Here is a 26,894-nt window from a genome sequence, read left to right on the forward strand (position 1 = left end):
ATATCGGTGAGCACTTCACTCGGGAAATTATCCAGAGTATCGTATTTATTTTTTTTACCACTAGGAGAAAGAGTGCATCTGACTAACCGGTCTATTACTACTAACCTTTAGGCACAAAGAATGTCTTTCGATGTGAGTGATAAATAGAGAAGACTGCAACCGTAGTCTCCTTCTAACCTTGATAAGGATGATCTACTGTTCTAATGGGGAGGCTAACGGAATCTAGACACCACAAAGGATGTTCAACCCGCACCTATAAACCCTATCCTTCCTGCTAACGAGATGTGATCTACAAAGGTAGCTCGGAAATGTCACGTTCCTCGCTACTACCACGGTCCAGCTAGTCAGGGAATATCTATGAGTACCCCAGCCTAAACACCACGTTTACGCTAGCAATGATTACTCTAAACTCTACGCGAAGAGATTAAAGTAAACTCGTAAACCATAAGAATAATAAAACAAGAACTTACTAGAATTTAGAAGTCGAATTACTGAAGAATCCTAGGAGCAAGCTTCGGGTTAGGAGAACTTGATCCCGCAGGTACAAGCTTGGAGTAGACACCGACAGGCCGGGCTTCCTCCACTCTACACCTCCACTCTATCTCTCTCAATCTAGTAGAAACTAGAAGATCTATTTCTACCTAACATTGATTGCTAAGCCTAAAAAGAAATATTAATTAGAGAAGAGGTTTTCCTTCGAGGGCACCCCTCAGTCTCTATGATAATTTCTTCATGTCTTCTCCAGGGGCCAGGGGGGCCTTGCTTATATAGTCCTCCCCTTCTATGCGTTTTTGGGTCGATAGGTGAGGTGGTACTATGTTTTTATTGATCCAATAGGTCGGTGGAATATCCCGAGCGAAGAGAGTCCTGATCTGGCTCCAGAGGGGGGCGGGCGCCCAGGCTACCAGGGCGGGCGCCCTGGGCCTGGCCCCGTTTCGCCTCCGCTTCGGTCTCGTGGCTTCTGGAGTCTTCTAGATGATGTAAAATCGTGCGATGCGTTGTAATCTCTATGTAATCCTGACATGTGGGCCTTTCTTCCTTATTTCCTGATAACCCCCTGCGGAAACAGATAAACAACAAAACTCGTGGAATTCTGTCAGATCAAACCCTAATTCTAGGTGTTGGTTGCATATTGGTCCTTTCTCTTGTTTATTTGATAATTAAAATTGATACTTAAGAACCGTCAACAAATACCCCCATACTTAGGCTTTTACTCGTCCTCGAGAAAAGGATGGTTAAGATCAATATCTGGGGTAAACATTTAAAACATTCTCTATATTTGCAGGGTGTTAAAAAAAATCCACTATGTACTGTAGTCAGGGAAGTTTATGGTTAAGAGTAAAGATCCTTTCTTCTCAATCCTATCACTTGGAGTTTTTGTATATTTTTGAAAGAAAGTTAGCATACCTTTTTGATCCTCATAGGTTCTCTCAGATCACTCATTATCTTTTATATATATCTCACTGAGGCTGTTTTATTTTGCAAAAATTCTTAAGCATTCTTACTTTGCATTTATTGCCTGATCAAAACGGGATCCGAGGAGGGGAATGTCATACTCTTAGATCAAAGACTTTGGAAATTAAAAACTTTGTCAACTCTTGCTAGCATATTGCTTATTAGAGGGACCATGGGCTATCATTTTTTTTCTCTTCTTTTTTTTTTCCTTTTTTTAAGTGGATACCAAGGTACCTCTAATTCTACTGCCGGACACTTGTCCATTTTTTCTGCGAGGTTGTCGAGCACTTGCTCCTTTTTATTTCCTCGAAATATTTCTATTTTTGCATAGCCCATGCCTCTAATGCAATAATACTTCGGAAGAGTGAATCTTACTGAATTAATGTCTTGATCTTAGGAGCATGATAAATCTCTCAACAAGGGTCTAACTCATTTTGAACAAACTCAATACAGAGAAGATAGCTTTTATAGTCATAATTAATAATTTCAGTTTTATTAGGCATATAAAACACTGAGGATGGTAGCTAGAAATTTGAATATTTTGAAATAAATTCTCCAAGTAACAATGATATCAAGAATAAGAAACTCATACTCTACCATCACATATTCCATATTGACTTAAGTAACACAGGGTTTTAAAATGATTTTATAATAATTGCAAGTTTTTAGGAAATATCATAGATTGAGATTAATCATGATTAGAAATATTTTAATCCTTTTGTTTTATCATGTCGGAAACAGTAATCTGCATAATCCAGAATAAATGTATGTGTAAAGTAAAGTGTGCAGAGTGTGTACCTGAATGGTGGAGTTGGAGTGTGTTTGGCATGTCGAGGGATCTCCCCCATACTTGTTTTCTGCTTTCTTGCACAAAAATAAAGTAGGGACACACAAGACATAATAATAATACTCTTTATTAATCTTGAGGCATTTATTACAAAAGACTAGTAGCAAACTGATAATAATAGTAAACCTAAACCGAATTTAAAGATAGATAACTAAAATGCATTGCCTCAAGGTCTAATCTAGATAACTTAGCGGCGCTCTAATTCTTTAATCTTCTTGTTGGCACTGGCAAGATCCTGCCTAAGGCCTAGTATAATGGTGTTGTGGTTAGAGAGCTGCCTAGTGAGGGAATTAATCGAAGACTGGAGGTCTATGATAACTCTATCTAGCCTGCGAACTTCCTCATCAATATCCATTATAGTCTTGCGACGCTTGGGAGGTGTCTCAAAAGCATTGAGAGAGTGCTTCGGGGCTGCCTTTGGAGGGATGAAACAGACTTTGGCTGCTCTAATCCCTTCAAAGTAAGGCCTTTCCTCCTCCGTAGTGTAGCGTGAAAGGATCAAGATGCCCAAGAGGGGGGGGGGTGAATTGGGCTTCTCTAAAAAATTTAAGCAACCTATAAGCTCCAATTCAACCCCTTGTGCCTAGTGTGACTTAGAGAGCTACCGGACAAAAGTTTTGCAACCTAGTTCCAATCCTATTCTAGCATGGCAATTCTAAGAATGTAAAAGCACAAAGTAAATGCTAGAAAGTAAAGGAGTAGTGGAAGAAAGTGCTCGGCGATGTTTTGCCGAGGTATCGGAGAGTCGCCACTCTCCACTAGTCCTCGTTGGAGCACCCGCGCAAGGGTCTTGCTCCCCCTTGGTCCGCGCAAGGACTAAGTGCTCTCTACGGGCTGATTCTTCGACACTCCGTCACGGTGAATCGCCCAAAACCGCTCACAAGCTTGACACGAGCCACCCACAAGAACTCCGGGTGATCTTCGTGCCTCCAATCAGCACCGAACCGTCTAGGTGATGGCGATCACCAAGAGTAACAAGCAGAGAACTCTCACTTGACCCAAACAAGGCACTAGAGAGTGGTGGATGCACACTTGACTCTTGGAACTCACTAGAGGAGGATTCTCTCAAGAATTTACTCAAAACTCAATCCTCTCTAGGCTCTTTGCAACACTCTTGCTCCACAACAAGTTTCTCAGATGTTCAAATGGGCAAGAGAGGTCTCATGGACGAGGTGGAGGAGTATAAATACTATCCACCAAGTCCAAAGGTCGGCCAACCGTTTTCCATAGAAAACGGGGTCACCGGACGCACATTATGTTGCACCGGACGCACTGCACCGAGCGTCCGGTGTGACATAACGGCTACCTGCGCTTTCTCTGACAGGTCACCGGACGCTAACTCGCAGCGTCCGGTGCTCGGGGAAACTTTACATTCTCCCTGCGCATGGGACCGGACGCTACCCGGTGCGTCCGGTGCTAGCGTCCGGTGCTCAGGGGAACGTTGCAAGCTCCCTGGGTAAGGGACCGGACGCTACCCGGTGCGTCCGGTGCTAGCGTCCGGTGCCTAACCCTAAGCACGGCACTGTTCTAACGGCTAAGGACCTCACCGGACGCACTCACAGAGCGTCCGGTGCAGCGTCCGGTGCCCCTTTGGGCACCCAAACTTCGTCGAAACGTGATCGCTTCAACACGAAGTTTGCTCCTCTCGATCTAAGGACTAACTCTGAGCTGCCTAGGCTCGGTTTACCAAGTGTGCACCACACCCAAACCTAAAGCCTTGCCTAAGTCAAGCTACTAGATCAAAGGCCCTCTTAATAGTACGATCAAAGGAAAACAAAGTCCTAAACTACTCTAAGTGCCCTTCTTCACCATATGGCACTTAGACCTAGTCTAGTCTCGACGATGTCCATCCATCTTTTGAAAACCGAATCGATTTCCACTATTAAGTAGGCATGTACGTCCCTGTCCATCGAGTACCTATTTACCATGACCTTACCTATGACTTTGCCTCTACAAAACACACGTTAGTCAAGGTAATCAACAATGTCATTAATCACCGAAATCACTAGGGGCCTAGATGCTCTTTCAATCTCCCCCTTTTTGGTGATTGATGACAACCTCGAGTATGAAAAGAGTTGAGGTTTTTAAAGAGACTTGGTTTCAATAAGCATATTACTATAAGACCAACGGGATTAGTAATGCTTATATCGACCAAGTCCAATACCCTGCATCCAAATATGTAAGAGGTATTCGACAGGATAAAAAACACATAAGGCTCATAAAAAAAATTGGAGTCGAAACGCGGAAGCAAGGATAATATGAGCCAAAACACATGACATTAAGATATCACATTAAGCACAAATCATGTCTCATAACCAGAGTATCTCACACAAGTGCAATGCATAAAGATAAACATGATGCATGATGAAGTAGCACACATTAAGAGTAACTCAAAAGAATAAACTCCCTCTCTAGCTCCCCCTAACTCTATCTCTAATAAACTCCCTCTCTAGCTCCCCCTAACTCTATCATACGCACTCTCTCCCCCTTTGGCATCAAGCGCCAAAAACCTAAGAAGTCGGCGGAGGAGGCGGAGCAGAAGAGTCCCTCGGCGCGGCCACAAAGCGAGCGGCATCATCTGAAGTGTCGGCCGTCGAGGCAGAGGAGGTGGAATGACCCTCTGAAGCTGCAGGTGCTGGGGAAGCGGTCCGGGTCTGCTCTGGCGCTGTCACAGGCTGTGCTGGCTGCTCAAGTCCGGCGGACGAAGCAGGCACGGACTCGGTCGCTATAGCTGTCGTCTCTGGAACGGTAGTAGACGGTGCAAGCTGCTCGGACGACGCTACTGACGACGACAGAAGCTCTGTAGTGGTAACTAGCGCCGTAAAGACTGCAGGAGCCTGCAGAGGAGGAGGCGTAGGGTCACCAGTCAGAGCACTGTAGGTGAAGCTGAGGTGCGGATCTGTCTGCGAGTCCCACACAAGCTGTGACGCTGAAGCTGACTGAGGTGTGAAGCCTGAGCGGAGAGGGGTAAACTGCGGTACCTACTCAAAGCCTGAAGAGATAGCACCCTGAGAGACCTGGTGCTGTGGCGTCGTAAACGGCTGACTCTGAGCTGGTAGCTGGAGCGGCTGCTGGGACGGGCTCTGAGTCTGAGGTGCAGGAGTAGGGGGCCTGACTGACGACGTGCCTGGGAGCTGAATCTGTGGTAGCTGAATCCCGGAGGCGGCCATGAGAGCGGCCATCATCGCGGTCTGCTGGGCCTGGAAAGCAAGCTGCTGCTCCTGAAAGGTGAGAAGCTGACGCTGGAGCTCATCCTGCCTGGCCTGCATGGCTGCATTGATGGCAGCCTGATCCCTGTCGCGCCTCGCCTGCTCCTCAGCTGCACGGCGCTGATCTGCCCTCATCCCCTCTAGGATAGCAAGCAGGGCGGGGTCTGAAGCACTCGAAGAACCGCCTGCCTCGTGGTCATGTGCTCTGGGAGGGAGATCTGTCACTGGCGGCTGATAGTCGTCATCTGAACTGTCTGAGGCGAAGTCAAACTCGCCCTCTGCCTCTGCATCTGCAAACGCTCCAATAGCTATATCCTGCTGCTCCTCTGTCTCTGCAACTGCCGCTGTACTGCGGGTGCCCCTAGGAGAAGGTGGGGGCACGGGTCTACGTGGAGCACGAGGAGGAGGTGCACCACGAAGGTCGTGGTGCGCTCTCAACATCTGCCGAGGGTCGTAGTGGGGGAAGACGGTGTCTGACTCTGTCAACTCCCTCTGCAAGTGAGCTGGCAGGGGCAGTGGCCTAGCACGAAGAATAAGCAGGGTAATCCAATGTGCATAGGGCAACTGACGCCGGCCCCTGAAGCTCTCTGAAATGGTGTCCTCAATCTCGGAGACAATCAAATCCCACAAATCAAACTGCGTCTGGGAGATAAGGTGAGCGACGAGCCACTGCTGCATACGAGTGAATCCGTCTCTGTAGCCTGTCCCGGGCAGAAGAGTCTTCCTCAACACAAAGTCGAGGATCCTGGCTGGGCGAGTCAAGTCTGCCACTGTCCTGCTGGAGCCCTCACCAAAGGGTGCACGGAAGCATGGAGCCACGAAGTCAACCGGTGGTATCTCACCACCGTGAGGACGACGAGGAGGATCCACGTTCCCGTAGCACAGCTGGTGAATCCTGGTGGGAGAGGCTCGCAGTCCAAGCACCTCTCTAGCCCTCTGAGCTGTCACTCTGTAGTCTGTCCCCGCCAGTGCGTAGTGGATATAGGTATGATCTGGAGAAATCCACACTGACGCATAGAACTCTCTGACCCACTGCTCACAATAAGTACCGGGGAGCGCTAGCAGCTCTGGGAGTCCGTGGAGGTAAGTGAAATACTGACGAATATCAGCTCCAACCACGTTCCCCAGTATCTCCAGGTCGATCACTCTGTGCTCCCTGAACTGAGCCTGAGAGCGAACTAGTGCCTCGTAGATGTCCTCCTGGATGACTGTGTAGAACCTGGCACCGGCTCTAGGATCCCTGGCAGCTGGAAACCAGGTGGGAAACGGAACAAATCTCAGCTGCTGGATCTCTCTGGCTGACACAAGAGAGAGATCCCTGTGGATCCTGACTGGCCTCGGGCGTGAAGCTGGAGTGCCTCTCGCTGGTGTAGCACGAGCTGAGGAAGTGGACTGACCCGGCGTGCCGGTCCGAGGAACGGCCTGGGTACGTGCACGAGTCGACCTCCTGAGTGGCTGCTCCTGCTCCTGCTCCTGTTCTGGATCCTCTGCCTGGGTCTCTGTCTCAGTGTCTGGATCCTCTTGAGCTGGATCCCTGACCACAAGCCTAACCCTCTGACCTCCAATCGTCACAGTGCCTGGAGGGGATCCATGGAAAGCCTCTGCCTCAAGCACTGCACGCCTCTGACGTGGCGTAAGATCATCCCCGATCCTCAAAGAACCAGAATGACCACCCCTCTCGGCTGCCTCAGCTGCTGCTGCAACTGCCTCTGCGACCTCTGCATCTCTGTCACTGGCCTTGCGCTTCTTGGTGGCCAGCTTCTTTCCCTTGCCTTTCTCTGCAGCTGAGAAACGACGAGGAGGATCACCTCCACCATCGCCTCCTGGGGAACCTCCTGAGCCGGCTGTCGGTCCACTAACGTTCTTGGTACGAGCCATAGCAAATTAAGCGTCCGACAAGCAATTGACTAGCACTGGAGAACAATGTACTGCAGAGAATTGACAGGATAAGGTCTATATAAGCAATCGTATCGACTAGAGATGAGATAAGCCTATGGATCGCAAGAATAGATAAGATACGAACGCGAACGGCTTACGATCCACGGACGAGACGCGTTCCGGATGAAATCTCTCGATCGACAATCACCGGAGAACGCGGAACCACTCCTCAAGGTGCTGCAACGGAGAAACGGAGAAGATCGAGGTCAAAAACCTTTTTCCAATCCATTGAAACAAAAGACCAAGCACCTTAAGGGCATAGCTCAAGAACCTTACCCAAACCCTAGTTGCTTCGCAATGGAGAGAGGCTCAGGCGAGGAGAAGGAAGGGAAGAGCTTCCAAGAGCAGATCTGGCGCGGGGAAGATCCAAAGGGTGCCGGAAGTCGACGCACGGACGACAGCGGCGGCGATTCTAGGGCGCTAGGGCACGGGCGGCTCGGTTGATGTCGGCGGAGGAAGGAAAGAACGGCCGCTCGAAGCCCCTGGGCGCGGGTTATATCCGCCCGCCGCGGGGTCACCGGACGCTCTTAATGTGGCACCGGAGGCGTCCGGTGACCACCGGACTCATGCGCAGAGAGGTTTGCATTTTGGCTTTGCACCGGACGATGGGCACCGGACGCTGGCTTTAGCGTCCGGTGCTTCGGGTCACGCCAGGTGAGCACCGGACGCACCACACCGGACGCTACAGTGATACTGTTCCTGCGTCCGGTGAGTGCAGTCTGGCGCACTCACCGCACCGGACGCTCAGAGGCAGCGTCCGGTGCATCGTCCGGTGCTCCTCTGAGCACTTTTTCAACTAAGCACCACGTCCGACTTTGACCCAACCAAGTTCCATCTTCAAAAGCACACAAATAAACATCAAATGGAACTGGTATGAGTGACATCTCTCAAACCCTCGAGTTTTCTCAAATAATTAGCCATAGGCTTAGTAGATTTTTATGAAAATAGTTCGAGAAAATCACAAGGAGCATCGTATGGCCATAAAGCTAGGGGTTTGAATCACAATGAGCTTTGAATGCTCCCCCTATCTATGGACGAACACAGCGGATGCTCAACGAATAACCGAAAAGAAACGGTCAACAAACAAGCATGCATATGATATGAGTTGTAATGCAAAACTTGAAAGTAAGCTAATGCTTGTCAAGTTTGATCCAAGGTTAAGCTTTTTCACACACTCAAGGGGGTTATCTTAACCATGTTAGACAAGCCCTACATGCAAGTTATATTTTTAGTTTTAGTATGCATGATATGCAAAGCAAAAGTTATTTACAAGATTCAACACACAACTTTTATCTTTTAGTGAAGTTGGACATGTCAAGCACATTAAGTTCATTTCTCAACATACAAAACCTAGCTTCATCTAGGGGTTTTGTGAAGATGTCCGCCAATTGATTTTCCGTTCCCACATTCTCTAGGGATATGTCACCTTTAGCAACGTGATCCCTAAGGAAGTGGTGGCGGATGTCAATATGTTTTGTGCGAGTGTGTTGAACCGGGTTGTTTGCAAGTTTTACGGCACTTTCGTTGTCACACAACAAAGGTACTTTGTCTAGCACTACTCCATAGTCTAGCAAAGTTTGTTTCATGTAGAGTATTTGTGCACAACAAGCATCGGCGGCTATGTATTCCGCCTCGGCCGTTGACAAAGCAACACTATTTTGTTTCTTTGACATCCAAGAGACAAGTGATCTACCTAGGAAATGGCACCCTCCGGATGTGCTTTTTCTATCAATCCGGCACCTGGCATAATCCGAATCGGAATAGCCTACAAGTTGGAATCTTGCACCTTTGGAATACCACAAGCCTAGGCAAGGTGTGTATTTTAGATACCTAAGAATTCTCTTGACCGCAATCAAGTGAGATTCCATAGGCATTGCTTGATATCTAGCACACATACACACACTAAACATTATATCGGGCCTAGATGCGGTGAGGTAGAGCAGACTTCCTATCATGGAGCGATAGAGAGTCTTGTCAATAGGGTTACCTCCCTCATCCAAGTCGAGATGCCCATTTGATGCCATGGGAGTCTTGATTGGCTTGCAATCCATCATCTTGAATCTCTTGAGAAGATCTTGAGTGTATTTCTCTTGAGAGATAAAGACCCCTTCCTTCATTTGCTTGACTTGAAATCCTAGGAAGAAGGATAGCTCGCCAATCATGGACATCTCAAACTCCTTGGACATCAAATCACCAAATTCCTTGCAAAAATCTTCATTAGTAGAGCCAAAAATAATATCATCAACATAAACTTGGCAAATGAAGATTTCCCCATTCATTTTCTTGGTGAAGAGTGTTGTGTCAACTTTCCCAATCTTGAAGCCCTTCTCAATGAGGAAGTCCCTAAGCCTCTCATACCAAGCTCTAGGAGCTTGCTTGAGGTCATAGAGTGCCTTGGACAACCGGTAGACATGCTTGGGGTACCTAGGGTCTTCAAAACCGGGGGGTTGCTCAACATAGACAAGCTCATTAATATAACCATTTAAAAAAGCACTTTTCACATCCATTTGAAATAACTTGATATTATGACTAGATGCATATGCAAGTAGGATACGGATTGCTTCAAGTCTTGCCACCGGTGCAAAAGTTTCACCGAAGTCAAGACCTTCCACTTGTGAAAAGCCTTTTGCCACAAGTCTTGCCTTGTTGCGCACCACCTTGCCTTGATCATCCTTCTTGTTCCGGAAGACCCACTTTGTTCCAATCACTCTTGCATCTTTGGGTCGCTCTTCAAGTGTCCAAACTTGATTGCAAGAGAAGTTGTTCAACTCCTCTTGCATGGCCATGATCCAATCCGCATCACGAAGAGCTTCCTCTATAGTCTTTGGTTCATCTTCAAGAGACACAAAAGCGTGATGTTCAATAAATAAAGCATGTCTAGAACGAGTAGTTACACCACGTGATGGACTCCCGATGATGAGATCTTGAGAGTGATCTTGGAGGAGATGTGATGTTCTTCTTAGTGCCACTTGAGGGGTTGGTTGGGGAGCATCAACATCTTGTGCTTGTGCCACCGCTTGCTCATGAGTGACTTGAATGTCTTCATGGGCATCTCTCACATCCTTGTCTTCATCTTGTGGACCTTGTGAGGTGGATGGTGGCTCAATGACTTGCACATCATCGTCATCTTCTTTAGGCTTGATGTCTCCCACCGGCATGTTCTTCATGGCATCCCTCAATGGTTCACCACCTACATCATCAAGATTATCACTTGCTCCTTGGGAGCCATTAGTTTCATCAAATTCAACATCAAATGTTTCTTCAACCATGTTTGTGGCATGGTTAAAGACCCTATATGCCTTGGACTTTGATGAATAGCCAACCAAGTAGCCAATGTCACATCTTCTTTGGAACTTTCCCAAGTGTTGGCGCTTCTTGTAGATGTAGCACTTGCACCCAAACACTCTAAAGAATGAGACATCGGGCTTCTTCCCATTGAGCAACTCATATGGTGTCTTCTCTAGGAACTTGTGTGGTAAGAGCCGGTTTGAAGCATAGCATGCCGTGTTGATTGCCTCGGCCCACATCTTCTCCGAAGTGTTGTACTCATCTAGCATTGTTCTTGCCAAAGTGATCAATGTCCGGTTCTTTCTTTCTACAACCCCATTTTGTTGTGGTGTGTATGTTGAGGAGAACTCATGCTTGATTCCCACTTCATCACAATACTCTTCAATGTTGGTGTTGTCAAACTCTTTGCCATTGTCACTTCTAATTTTCTTGATCTTCACATCAAATTGATTTTGGGCATTCTTTGCAAACTTCTTGAATATTGATGCAACTTCGGCCTTGTCTTGCAAGAAGAATGTCCAAGTGTACCGGGAGAAATCATCAACTATGACCAAGCAATATTTGTTGCCTCCAAGACTAGCATATGTGGTTGGTCCAAACAAATCCATGTGAAGTAGCTCAAGCACTCTTGAAGTAGAGAGATAGGCTTTGGTTGGATGAGTGTTTGCCACTTGTTTGCCCGCTTGACATGCACTACAAAGCTTGTCCTTCTCAAATGTCACATCCTTCAAGCCTCTAATCAATTCTTTCTTCATCAACTTCTTGAGTGTGCCCATTCCAACATGTGCTAACCTTCTATGCCACAACCACCCAAGTGAAGTCTTGGTGAATAAACATGTCTTGACATCAACTTCATTTGATGAGAAATCAACTACATATAAGTTGTTGTGCCGGAAGCCTTTGAAAATCACTTCATTATCATCTTCCTTGGTCACAATTACTTCCTTCTTCTTGAATAGGCATTCAAATCCAAGGTCACATAATTGTCCAACTGAGAGCAAATTGAAACTCAAAGATTGCACATAGAGCACATTGGTGATGGAGTTGTCATTTGATATAGCAACCTTTCCTAGTCCCTTGACTTTCCCTTTTGAGTTGTCACCAAATGTGATCTTCTCTTGGTTGTCAACATCTTCATCAAGAGAGGTGAACATCCGGGGATCTCTGGTCATATGTTGAGTGCAACCACTATCAATTACCCAATGTGATCCACCGGTCTTGTAGTTCACCTACACACAAGAGATCAAGCTTGAGATTTAGGGACCCATATTTGCTTAGGGCCCTTGACCTTCTCTACTAGTTGCTTTGGCACCCAAATCTTCTTTGGCCTTTGCTTGTTTGGCGGCCCCATGAAGCTAACCTTGATCTTGCCACTCTTGTCTTTCCTTACAATATAGTGAGCATTGAAGGCAAATGGTCTTGCATGCTTGGGCAAGGGTGGTGGTAGTGGTGCCTTACACTCATGAGCAAAGTGTCCTTCTTGACCACACTCAAAACATCTCTTTGGCTTTGGCTTGCTTGCTTGATCATGAGTGGCTAGAGACTTGATGAGCTTTGTTTGATGAGCCTTGTAGCCAATTCCACTCTTGTCCATCTTCATGACGGTGTTCATAAAAAGCTCACTTTGAAGGTCCTTCCCCTTTGTGAACTTTGCTAACCCCATGGTTAGGTGTTCCTTCTCTTTCTTGAGCTTGTTGTTCTCTTGAGTTAGCTTCTTGATGATTGGGTCATTGTTGCTAGTTAACTCATCCAAGATGAATGTCTCATCTTCTTCTTGCTTATCATACATCAAACCAAGCTTGAGATATTGATTTTCTTCCTTGAGCAACTTGTTCTCATAAGCAAGCTTCTTGTCTTGATCAAGTGACTCAATCACAATTTTCTTGTGCTTGGCTTGTTCTTGCAACTCTTTCTTGAGCATGACGATCTCATCCATGAGCTTGATAGTGTCCTCATAACTCTCGGCCACTACCACTTTCTTGCCCTTGCAATCAACACATTTGCTTGTGCTCTCCACAAGTAAGTCATCACAAGATGTGGCTACATCAAGCTTAGCAACATTGTTAGTAGCAACATGTGTTTCATCAATTGCAAGTTCATAAGCAATCTCAAGGTTGTCATAGTTTGCTTTTAGAGTTGTTAGCTCTTCTTTCATTGCTCTATATCTAGTGATAAGCTCATCATGAACACTCTCAAGTTTATCATGTTTTTCTTTGAGCTCTTTTAGAGAGAGTTTGAGCTCCTTGAGCTTAGTGGTCATGATCTCATTTTGATCTCTAAGCTCATCACTAGACTCAAGCTTTGCTAGAAGTGTGTCATTTTCAAGTTCAAGCTTTTCATTTTCACTTCTAGTCTTTCTTATGACTTTTGTGTATTTGTTAAGCAATTTTACAAGTTCATCATAAGAAGGTGATTCATATTCACTATCACTCTCACTACTCTCATCCTCACTTTGTACCTTCCGGTCACCCTTAGCCATAAGGCATAGGTGTGTAGAGGATGTAGATGGTGGTGAAGATGATGGTGATGGAGCATCAATGGCAATGGCGGCAACCTTCTCATCATCACTTTCATTGCCGGATGAGTCACCACTTGAGCTTTCAATGTCGGTGAGCCAATCACCAACAATATAAGCCTTGCCATTTTTCTTCTTATAGTGCTCCTTCTTCTTGCCACCTTTCTTCTTGTATTGCTTCTTGTCATTCTTCTCATCATCACTTGAGTCATCTTGCTCCTTGTTCTTCTTCTTGTACTTGTCCTTCTTGGGCTTTGGACATTGATGAGCAAGATGACCAAGCTCACCACAATTGTAGCAATCCATCTCGGAGATGGGCTTCCTCTTGCTACTTGTGAAGAACTTCTTCTTCTTGGAATCAAAGTTGACTCCATTCTTGTTGAGCTTCTTCAACATCTTTGTGGTTCTTCTCACCAAGAGGGCAATAGATGCATCATCATCACTTGAAGTTGATGACTCAACTTCAATCTTCTTGGCTTTGCCCTTGTGAGAAGCTTTGAGAGCCAAGTCCTTCTTTTCTTTCTTTGCCGACGAGGAGCCATCTTGAGGGTTCATATGCATGTACATCTCATGAGCATTGATCTTCCCCAATATGGTGGTTGGTGTAGCGGTGGAAAGATCGCCTTGATGAAGCACGGTTACTATGTGCCCATATTTCTCAATGGGAAGCACACATAGTATCTTCCTTGCTACATCCGCCGTGCTCATTTGTGTAAGCCCAAGTCCATTTAGCTCCTCTACAATGACATTCAAGCGAGAATACATTTCATTAGCATTTTCTTTAGGAAGCATTTCAAATGTATTAAGCTTGTTCATCACTAGGTGATAGCGTTCCTCGTGTTCACTCTTTGTTCCCTCATGGAGTGCACAAAGTTCCTTCCAAAGTTCATTGGCGGTTTTGTGGCTCCTAACGCGGTTGAACACCTCTTTGCAAAGACCTCTAAAGATGTGGTTTTTGGCCTTTGCATTCCACTTCTCGTTTTCTTGCTCTTGTGGAGTAAGAGCGGTGGCTCTTTCCGGAGGGGCAAACCCTTCGGTCGCGGCTTTTAGGCACTTTACATCGCATGCCTCAAGGTATGACTCCATCCGTATTTTCCAATACGGGAAGTCATTCCCATCGAACATGGGTGGCGGTCCATCCCCGTTAGACATCTTTCTCTAGGCGGTGAAGCCTAAGTAATGAGCACTAGGCTCTGATACCAATTGAAAGGATCAAGATGCCCAAGAGGGGGGGGTGAATTGGGCTTCTCTAAAAAATTTAAGCAACCTATAAGCTCCAATTCAACCCCTTGTGCCTAGTGTGACTTAGAGAGCTACCGGACAAAAGTTTTGCAACCTAGTTCCAGTCCTATTCTAGCATGGCAATTCTAAGAATGTAAAAGCACAAAGTAAATGCTAGAAAGTAAAGGAGTAGTGGAAGAAAGTGCTCGGCGATGTTTTGCCGAGGTATCGGAGAGTAGCCACTCTCCACTAGTCCTCGTTGGAGCACCCGTGCAAGGGTCTTGCTCCCCCTTGGTCCGCGCAAGGACCAAGTGCTCTCTACGGGCTGATTCTTCGACACTCCGTCGCGGTGAATCGCCCAAAACCGCTCACAAGCTTGACACGAGCCACCCACAAGAACTCCGGGTGATCTTCGTGCCTCCAATCACCACCGAACCGTCTAGGTGATGGCGATCACCAAGAGTAACAAGCAAAGAACTCTCACTTGACCCAAACAAGGCACTAGAGAGTGGTGGATGCACACTTGACTCTTGGAACTCACTAGAGGAGGATTCTCTCAAGAATTTACTCAAAACTCAATCCTCTCTAGGCTCTTTGCAACACTCTTGCTCCACAACAAGTTTCTCAGATGTTCAAATGGGCAAGAGAGGTCTCATGGATGAGGTGGAGGAGTATAAATACTATCCACCAAGTCCAAAGGTTGGCCAACCGTTTTCCACAGAAAACGGGGTCACCGGACGTGCATTATGTTGCACCGGACGCACTGCACCGAGCGTCCGGTGTGACATAACGGCTACCTGCGCTTTCTCTGACAGGTCACCCGACGCTAACTCGCAGCGTCCGGTGCACCGTCCGGTGCTCGGGGAAACTTTACATTCTCCCTGCGCATGGGACCGGACGCTACCCGGTGCGTCCGGTGCTAGCGTCCGATGCTCAGGGGAACGTTGCAAGCTCCCTGGGTAAGGGACCGGACGCTACCCGGTGCGTCCGGTGCTAGCGTCCGGTGCCTAACCCTAAGCACGGCACTGTTCTAACGGCTAAGGACCTCACCGGACGCACTCACAGAGCGTCCGGTGCAGCGTCCGGTGCCCCTTTGGGCACCCAAACTTCGTCGAAACGTGATTGCTTCAACACGAAGTTTGCTCCTCTCGATCTAAGGACTAACTCTGAGCTGCCTAGGCTAGGTTTACCAAGTGTGCACCACACCCAAACCTAAAGCCTTGCCTAAGTCAAGCTACTAGATCAAAGCCCCTCTTAATAGTACGGTCAAAGGAAAACAAAGTCCTAAACTACTCTAAGTGCCCTTCTTCACCATATGGCACTTAGACCTAGTCTAGTCTCGACGATGTCCATCCATCTTTTGAAAACCGAAACGATTTCCACTATTAAGTAGGCATGTACGTCCCTGTCCATCGAGTACCTATTTACCATGACCTTACCTATGACTTTGCCTCTGCAAAACACACGTTAGTCAAGGTAATCAACAATGTCATTAATCACCGAAATCACTAGGGGCCTAGATGCTCTTTCATAGCGAACACTGCTGATCTCGCCGCTCCGGTTGGTCTTGACTCCAACGACCCTCTCATTGGGTCTAGGTGGAAGGATCCTTGTGCCGATTGGCACCTTGATAGTGGTCTTCGTCTTGGATGATGATCCTTTGAGGAGTAGGGGTTGTGGTGGTGCGATGAGAACTGGTTGAGCATGGTAAGATTGGGCGAAGCTGCGTTGGCGTAATGGCATGGCTTCTAGCTGTCGCTCTGTGTTGGCCGGGACGAGAGCACGGGCATCGGGGTCTTCCACAGGCTCCATGTTGAGGTTGAAGGGGACGACTTCCCAATCATCGTGGTTCTTTTCGGCCATAGGAACAGCAATGAACTAATAAAACTTTAATTGAAAGAGAGCTAATCAAGCTCTAATTGAAGGAGAGCTAATCAAGCTCTAATTGAAGGAGAGAAAGCTTGGTGGCTTGGTGTTTGAAAACTGAAGTCAGGGGTCTGTTTATATAGGGGTCAAAAGGGTGCCTCTATGGGTTGTTCGGGTTGCTCCCGTCGATGTGCGTGCGAAACTTTCCATCCGAGGGATTATTCGGATCACCCTAAGTGCATTTTCCATAACAGAGAAAGTCAGGACCGAGGGGGAACAGGGGCTGGGCGCCCACCCACTTGATCTGGGCGCCCGCCCTCTTTCTGGCCCCTCTGTGGGCCCACTTCTCCGAGCGCGTTTCTAGATGCGAAATTATTTAGAAAAATATATATATGACCCAAAACCATCAAACCAAAAGTGTCGGGCTCTAATTCTCCATGGGAAGGTAAAAATGGACTACGTTTATTTCTTCAAATTCCTCATTGGGCTCTAAAAATAATTTAAGACGTTGACCATTTACCTTGAATAACGTACCTTCACTATTTTGAAGTGTGATAGCTCTGTGGGATGATGAATTGATTACCTTGAATGGTCCTTCCCATTTGCTCCGGAGTTTTCCATGCCCGAAAAGCTTCACCCTGGAATTAAAAAGTAATACCTTATCTCCGGGTGTGAACTCCTTCTTCTTGATTCTCTTGTCATGCCACCTCTTGACTATTTCTTTGTAGATCTTTGAATTGTGATATGCCTTCTCTCGCCATTCTTCTAATTATGATAGTTGCATTCTTCTATAATCTCCAGCAACATCTAGGTCCATATTCCATATCTTTATGGCCCAGTGTGCTTTGAACTCTAGTTCAACAGGTAGATGGCAAGTCTTCCCGTACACCAATTGGTATGGAGACATCCCAATTGGGGTCTTGTATGCTGTCCGGTATGCCCAGAGTGCATCGAGTAACTTGTCTTTCCATGCCGTTCCCATTTCATTTACTGTCTTCTGAAGAATATTCTTGATTTGTTTGTTGGAAGTCTCTGCTTGGCCACTTGTCTGAGGATGATAGGGGGTAGCGACGTTGTGACGGATTCCATGTCTTGATAGGTATTGCTTGAAGCGTTTGTCGATGAAGTGTGCTCCTCCATCACTTATCACTACTCTGGGAACTCCAAATCTTGGAAATATAATTTCTTCAAACATCCTCTTTGAACTGACGTTGTCGGCATGCTTGCAAGGTAATGCTTCTACCCACTTGGAGACATAGTCAACTGCCACCAAGATGTACTCACACTTCTTTGATGGAGGAAATGGACCCATGTAGTCTATTCCCCAGACATCAAAGAGCTCAATCTGAAGGTTATTGGTAAGTGGCATTGCATCCCTTGTATTTATGTTTCCGTGCCTTTGACATGGCCCACATCTTCTGATATATTGCTTCGTGTCTTCATACATTGTAGGCCAGTAGAATCCACACTGCCAGATCTTTGAATGTGTACGGAATGCTCCATAGTGACCTCCATATGGTGATGAATGACATCTGTCGATGATCTTCCATCCTTCCTCAGTGGTCACACATCTCCTGAGTAAGCCGTCAGAGCATACTCGGAAGAGGTATGGCTCATCCCATATATGTGAACGACTTTCATGAATAAGCTTCTTCTTGTTTGCTCCTGGTGGTACATACCCTGAAACCATAAAATTAACAATATCTGCATACCAGGGGTCAGACCTGTTAATCCCGTAGAGCATGTCGTCCCGGAGTGAATCATTGATGGGGGTTTCCTGTGGATTCTTAAAATACATTCTAGACAAGTGATCAGCAACAGAATTTTCTACTCCTTTTTTATCTTTTATTTCTAAGTCAAATTCTTGGAGTAATAAGATCCATCTAATTAGGCGAGGTTTAGCATCTTTTTTAGTGAGCAAATATTTTAGTGCAGCATGATCAGTGTAAACAATTATTTTAGCTCCAACTAAATAAGATCTAAATTTATCAATGGCAAAGACAACAGCCAGAAGCTCTTTTCAGTGGTTGCATAGTTAAGTTGAGCTCCTGTCAAAGTTTTACTGGCATAAGCAATTGCATGATGCTTCTTATCTTTAGTTTGTCCCAATACTGCCCCCACAGCATAATCACTAGCATCACACATAATTTCAAAAGGCAACGACCAATCAGGGGGTTGAATGATTGGTGCAGAGATGAGTGCTTTCTTTAATAAATTGAAAGATGTTAGACATGCATCATCAAATTCAAAAGGAGCATCCTTGGCTAGCAAAAGAGTAAGTGGTCTAGCAATAAATGAAAAATCTTTTATGAATCTACGATAAAAACCAGCATGGCCAAGAAAGCTTCGAATTCCTTTTATATTCACAGGTAGAGGTAGTTGTTCAATTACTTCAATTTTAGCTTTGTCTACCTCAATCCCTCTTTCAGACACTAAGTGTCCTAGCACTATTCCTTCCCTAACCATAAAATGACATTTTTCCCAATTAAGGATTAAGTGCTTTTCTTCACATCTTTGCAGAACCTTGTCTAAGTTTTCAAGACAACTATCAAAAGTTTTTCCATAAACAGAGAAATCATCCATGAAAACTTCCATAATCTCTTCAATCATATCAAAAAATATAGACATCATGCATCTTTGAAAAGAAGCTGGTGCATTACATAACCCAAAAGACATTCTACGGTAAGCATATGTTCCATAAGGGCATGTAAAAGTGGTTTTGCTTTGGTCATCGGGATGGATAGGGATCTGGTGATACCCTGAGTATCCATCTAAGAAACAAAAGAATGAATGGTTTGCTAACCGCTCTAGCATCTCATCTATAAAAGGTAAAGGAAAGTGATCCTTTCTTGTGGCTTTGTTTAGTTTTCTATAGTCTATGCACATCCGCCATCCTGTGACGGTGCGTTGCGGAATTAGCTCGTTCTTTTCATTCATAATAACAGTCATGCCTCCCTTTTTAGGCACAACTTGTACTGGGCTTACCCACTCACTGTGCGGCACAGGATATATAATCCCTGCATGTAGCAATTTTATAACTTCCTTTTTAACTACCTCTCTCATAGTGTTGTTAAGTCTACGTTGGGGTTCTCGAGAGGGTGTAACAGAAGGATCTGTTGGAATACGATGGGTACAAATCATAGGACTGATTCCTGTAAGATCTTGAAGTGAGTAGCCGAAAACTGAGTGATGTTTTTCAAGAATGGTCATTAATCGCAGAGTTTGATCCTGAGTGAGTTTATCGCTAATGATCACAGGGAACTCTGGATTATTGTTTAGGAAAGCATAGGTAAGACCGGGTGGTAAAGTTTTAAGCTCTATAGGAGGTCTAGGTGTTTCTGCAAACTCATCTAAGGGTTCAGGCTCGGAAGGTTCGTCTTCTTCTTCTGTGAAGAAAGGAGTTTCGTCTTCTAAGTCTGGTTCATCTAAAAGCTCCAGAGATGCAGCCTTTACTTCCTCCATAGGATCAGGCAAAAGATGTGACTCGGCCTTATTGTTTAAGGAGTGTGAAATTATTATTGGGAATTTAAAAGTTTTTCCAAAAGAAATGTGTAGCTTTCCAGTATGACCTTCATAAAGGAGTCTTCTAAAAGGTTGTCCTATCAACAGGTCGAAGTCCCATGTATCAAAGATATAGAAGTTCAAATGAACCATGGAGCCTTCTACCGTAAGAGGTAGGACATTAATAATTCCAAGACTGGGGACTAATCGTCCCGAAGATTCCTTTATGACCTTTGTTGTGGGGGTTAAGACAATATTTTTAAATAGTTTAAGTGCAAAAGATTCAGATATAATGTTGATTCCCACAACAGGATTATAAAGAGCATTAAATCGATCAGAATCATAAGCACAGCGTATAGTTATAGAGGGTGTGTCCAAACGGATCACATCAGAGGAAAGCTCCGATTCCTCCAACCATTCGCTACTCATGACTGAGATAAGCTCTCTCAATTGATATTCACTTGGTAAATAAATGCTAAACTGGCCATTTTGGGGTTTGTCAATAGAATGGTAGTTTGAAATATTTCCAAAATCGGCAAAAAGATCGGATTCTATATCCAGCATGAAGTCCGGTAGTGGAATTTCTTCCTCTTGTGGCTCAGAACTTCGGATAGCTAAAGTAGATGAAGAATTTGGCAGAGTGTCTACTTTGGCTTCGTAGGTTTCATCATGAAGGGTATTATCCATCTCAGCTTCTAGGATTCTATCTAGGATCACTCTAGCTTCATCAGCAGGGATGCGAAGGAAAGAACCTCTAGACATTGTGTGTAGCATTTGTTTATGATTTTTATGAAGACCTCGAAAAAAGTGGAATAAAAGAACAGGGTCTTCAAGATTAAGGTTTGGACCAGATTCTAAAAGATCAGAAAAATGTTTCTAGGATTTTCCCAAAGTTTCATTATCTTTTTGTTTAAAAGATAGGACTTCGAGTCTAAGGTCAGCTATACGGTCAAGGGAATAGAAATCTAGACAAAAGTTGGCTCGTAAAACTCCCCATTCACCTTGTTGTTGACTTACCTTCTGACTGTACCATTGTCTAGCTTCTCCCCTTAGAGAAAAAGGAAAAAGCTTCCAACGTAAAGTCTTATCAGAAATGCCTTCAATGCGAAGACAATCACATGTTTGCTCAAAATCTCTAATATGAAGGTAAGGGTTTTTGTCTTCCTTTTCCGAAAAAGATAGGTTTTGAATCATGGCAATCAACCTAGAACTTAACTTATACTGGGATGTTTGGATAGGCTGTGATGATTCCCATGGTAAAAGGTCAGTTGCTAAAGGGATTGCAGACTCATGGATCGATTTAGAATTTTGGTTTTCCATAAGGTAAGAGTAAAGAAAATAAATAAAGGATATAAAAGATAAGAAAAGATAAAAGTATAGATACAAGCTAATAGCAAGACACAGGTTATCTCAGCAACCGTCTTTCTCCCCGGCAACGGCGCCAGAAATGCTTGTTGATATTTGGGAACGCAATAAGGAATTGATCCGCAAGCGCACGGATATCGGTGAGCACTTCACCCGGGAAATTATCCAGAGTATCGTATTTATTTTTTTTACCACTAGGAGAAAGAGTGCATCTGACTAACCGGTCTATTACTACTAACCTTTAGGCACAAAGAATGTCTTTCGATGTGAGTGATAAATAGAGAAGACTGCAACCGTAGTCTCCTTCTAACCTTGATAAGGATGATCTACTGTTCTAATGGGGAGGCTAACGGAATCTAGACACCACAAAGGATGTTCAACCCGCACCTATAAACCCTATCCTTCCTGCTAACGAGATGTGATCTACAAAGGTAGCTCGGAAATGTCACGTTCCTCGCTACTACCACGGTCCAGCTAGTCAGGGAATATCTATTAGTACCCCAGCCTAAACACCACGTTTACGCCAGCAATGATTACTCTAAACTCTACGCGAAGAGATTAAAGTAAACTCATAAACCATAAGAACAATAAAACAAGAACTTACTAGAATTTAGAAGTCGAATTACCGAAGAATCCTAGGAGCAAGCTTCGGGTTAGGAGAACTTGATCCCGCAGGTACAAGCTTGGAGTAGACACCGACAGGCCGGGCTTTCTCCACTCTACACCTCCACTCTATCTCTCTCAATCTAGTAGAAACTAGAAGATCTATTTCTACCTTACATTGATTGCTAAGCCTAAAAAGAAATATTAATTAGAGAAGAGGTTTTCCTTCGAGGGCACCCCTCAGTCTCTATGATAATTTCTTCATGTCTTCTCCAAGGGCCAGGGGGGCCTTGCTTATATAGTCCTCCCCTTCTATGCGTTTTTGGGTCGATAGGCGAGGTGGTACTATGTTTTTATTGATCCAATAGGTCGGTGGAATATCCCGAGCGAAGAGAGTCCTGATCTGGCTCCAGAGGGGGGCGGGCGCCCAGGCTACCAAGGCGGGCGCCCTGGGCCTGGCCCCGTTTCGCCTCCGCTTCGGTCTCGTGGCTTCTGGAGTCTTCTAGATGATGTAAAATCATGCGATGCGTTGTAATCTCTATGTAATCCCGACATGTGGGCCTTTCTTCCTTATTTCCTGATAACCCCCTGCGGAAACAGATAAACAACAAAACTCGTGGAATTCTGTCAGATCAAACCCTAATTCTAGGTGTTGGTTGCATATTGGTCCTTTCTCTTGTTTATTTGATAATTAAAATTGACACTTAAGAACCGTCAACAGAAAACATGGCCTCCAATCAAGGTTGGAGTGGAGAAAAAACGCAGACCCACCAGAGAGGTGGAGGAATGCACCAACTCAAGGAGGTCGACATGCTAGCTGCCAAGTTGGACCTATTGATGAAAAGACTTGACGAGAGAACTGTTGAAAAGAAAGAAGTCCTTGGATGTAAAGTTTTAGGAGGATGTGAACTACATCAACTACATCAGCAAAAATCAAGGCTAGAGCCAGCAACAACGGCCAAGCTACTCAGGTAACTACTCAGGTAATTACCAAGGTAATAATTCTTACAACAACACTAATCAAACACCTTTAAGAGAGTTAGTGCTTAATCAGGGTAAGCTAATAGATAGCCTATCTAAGAATCTAGCATCTAATGATAAAACTTTAGAATCAATTAATATTAGAATGTAAAGTTTTTCAAATGCTATCAAGAATCAGCTTAGCTTTAATAAGATGCTAGAATCTCAGTTACAACAGCTTGCTCCTTTTGCTGCTGCCAATGATCAATATAAGATTACTGGACAACCAAGAGAATTAGAAACTACAAATCTTGTAGACATCTTTATTGCAGGAAGCTACTGGAGTGACCCTCCGAGAGGAACATGGTTAGACTCGTCTCTACCAACTAATAAAGGTGATCCAAGGAGACCGATTATTCTGATCTCCATTGGAAGTGCAAACTTCGACCAGGCAATCTATGACTTCGGTGCAAGCATCAACATCATGCCTAAGGTGATCTATGATAAACTCTTTAATGATACTTTATCACGTAAAACCATGTGTTTGTAGCTTGCAGATGAGTCACTCTGCTACCCTATGGGAATCATGGAAGAGATCTGCGTACGAGTAGGCAACTCGTACGTTCCTGCAGACTTCACAGTAGTGAACACTGGCACCAATGAGAGGTCACCTATCATTCTGGGACGACCATTCTTGAACACTACCGGAGCTATCATCTACACCAGCAATGCTAAGATCACTTTCAACATCAAGGGCAACAGGGAAGCCTTTTCTTTCAAGAACAAGACATTCTCAATCCCTGCTCAAAAGGAGACAGTCGGTGGTAGAAGCAAGAGCAACACTTAAAACAAGGCCAATACCAAGAACAAGGGCAAACAGAAGGCCCAGAAGACTGAGATAGCACAGATGGTCACTGCAATCCGCATGGAGTATGACCATCTGCTCAAGTCCCCACATGTGATCAAGAAGGACGATCCAGGTGTCCCAACCATTCTATGCTCCATCAATAGATGATACTTCTACAACACTGTTTGTGACACTGGATCAGGCATCAATGTTATGGCCAAGGTAACATATGATTTCCTATATGGTACTATGCCTTTGTACCCTACCTATGTGCAGCTATAGTTAGCGGACCAGTCCTTTCGCTTCATGGATGGGATAGCCAAAAACGTCCCTGTCCAAATCGAAGACCACTATGTCCCCACTGACTTCTTGGTCATCGACATGGGAGAAGAATATGATCCACCCATCATCTTAGGAAGACCGTTCCTCAAAACTAACAAAGCCATCATATACATTGGAATAAGAGAGGTCCATTTCTAATTCTTCTCAGAGAAGGTACGCCTACTTTCAATAGCAATTATATAATTGAGGAAGATCCCAAGAAGAATAGGTCAAGAAGAAGGCGACACACCCACCACCAGAAGAAAAAGAATGTTGTAGATGGATGGGCCGACTATGAAGGAGAGGTTTCAAGATATGAAGATTGATACCCTGACGAAGGCATCATCAAGGAAGAAGAACCAGCAGAAGAAGATATAGTGATTCCAGACACTCTCTCCTCCAAGTCGCCATCACCTACAAGGCAGGAATGGAAGCCTAAGGTAAATTCAGAATTAAATCTTGCACAGGACATAACACCTGTGGCGCCATCCGATGCATCCCTCGATCAGTGAGCAGTCAATAAGGTCCTGTTTGGAGGACTTAAAATCACCAAACGCCGCGCCAAAAGGTAACTTGGTATTTATCTGCATTTTCCTTTATGCATATTTACTTCTCTTAATTACATTAGTAATTGCATATTTATTTTTATTGCTGCATTAGAAAAGAAAATAAATATGTTTTTGCATTGCATCAAGAAAATTGCTAAGCCCCATGTATTTAATACGTGACGCAACAACTCACATACTTATCTACTGTGGAGGCACAAAAATAACTTTTAGCATATTTATTTCTTTGTCTGCATACCATAAATATGAAAAGCATAAAAATATATTAATCATATTAAAAGATAAATGGGTATAAGAAAATTCTAGACTCCTAAGGCTTAAAGGTTTATTACTAATGCTTGATCAGTTCCACAAGCTTTGTTGTCTATTTGAGCTTCATAGGCTTTAAAGGATCAAGAAGAATTAACATGTAGAAGGACGTCATTGTTGATGGTATTTTCACTATGATTTTCGAAGACTAAAACCATCAACAATGGTTAAGTTTTGGGGATAACACCGAGCAACTAAGTAGTGACATAGGTACAATTCACTTGGTTCCACATGTACATGTCATTATTTGGATGCAGGTGCAAACAACCACTCATCAAGCCTGATCAAGCTCAAATGAAGCAAAGATGATCAAGAACCAAAACCACCACATATCAACAAAAGATTGAAGATGACAAGTGGGGACAACATGAGGAGCAAGGTGGTGGGTGTTGACGGTCCTTAAGTATCAAATTTAATTATCAAATAAACAAAGAAAAGGATCCACATGAAATCAACATCTAGACTTAGGGTTTTATCTGACAAAATTCCTGAGTTTTGGTGTTTGTCTATTTCTGCAGTGGGTTATCAGGAAATACGGAAGAAAGGCCCACACGTCGGGATTACATAGAGATATCAACGAGCGACGCAATTATCTTACATCTAGAAGACTACAGAAGCCACAGGAACGAAGCGGAGGCCGAACGGGGCCTAGCCCAGGGCGCCCGCCCAGGAGACTAGGGCGCCCGCCCCCTCTTTGAGTCCAATCAGAACTCTCTTTCGGGATCAATCTTCACCGACCTAAAGGATCAAGGATAACCGTTCAATCAATGTCGGTTTGATCCGACGGCCCATATTCACTTGGAGGGACTATAAAACCAGACCCCCTGGCCCCTGGAGGAGAGAGCCTCTCAACCCTAATTCATTATTCTCAAGGGAGAAGAAGCCTCTGATCAAGCCTAGAGCCACCACATCAATTAGACATCTAGATTAGCATAGCTACATAGGATTAGAAATAGAAGGAGTCAATCTTCGATTGGTTTCCGGATCTGTCAAGAGGATTCTTGGTAATTCTCTAATTGTTCTTCTAATTGTTCTCTAATCACCTTTGTTCTTCAATATTATGAATATTATGAAGATTGAGAAGCATAAAAATAAAACTTTTAGCAAATAACAAGGCCATAGCGGGAAGCATGAAGTAAGTAAAGTAAAGGACCTAAATTTTTACCATTACTACTAGGTTTGCATCCTACAGTCAACAAAGCTTTGATACCAATTTGTCACACCCATATTTCAAGAACAAAATAGGATGCATAAAAGACTCGTGTGTGCCCCAGAAACAGTCGCACACATAAGTAGACAAATCTCAAAAGTATCATTGCAGTGTTTATTACACAGTGGAACAATAATGATCACATAGTCTTATACAATAATGATAAATAAGAATAAATAACTCTCTCAACGGAAGCATCACACAGGGACAAACGTTGACTGGTTGACTTCAAACCTAATACTCATATCGATAGTTCTCAATCCAATCATCATCATTTGCATAACCTGAGGTGTTGGGAATGTGCAAGAGTGAGCACATATCATACTCAACAAGTATAACCAGGGGTTCATAAGGCTCAAAAAGCTGACACTGGTTTAACTGCATTTAGCTTTTAATTGTAGATAGCATGTTCATAATTAAATAGCGAATATCAAGGTAGCATAAATAATCCCATAATCAAATGATCAAATATAAGCATAATTAACTCATAGCATAAACGATAAACGAATGAACATAATGACATAACAAGCTCATCATCTTAATGTAGATGTCCCCAACGCCGCTTCTGACCGTGAGCTCGGCTAGTATACTAGTTTTAACACTCTGCAGAGGTTATACATCTTTACCCATGAGTCATGATTTACCATGTCGCCTGAGGTAGCTAGTCTCTTAACCCCCTTCCTAGAGAGGTCGGCAGGGATCACTATGAAGCCTTTCAAAAGATCGTCTAACATGTTAGGGCCGCAAGGTTTCCTGGGTGGGCAGATATAGAGCACCCCTTCCAATGGCACAATGACTCGCAACCTATATACATAAAGACAGAGGCCATACTATACCCAAAACGGCAAGCCTCTCTAGCACCCTTTCGGGTAA

This window comes from Sorghum bicolor, chromosome 2, assembly GCF_000003195.3.
Source record: "Sorghum bicolor cultivar BTx623 chromosome 2, Sorghum_bicolor_NCBIv3, whole genome shotgun sequence".
Taxonomy (NCBI): Eukaryota; Viridiplantae; Streptophyta; class Magnoliopsida; order Poales; family Poaceae; genus Sorghum; species Sorghum bicolor.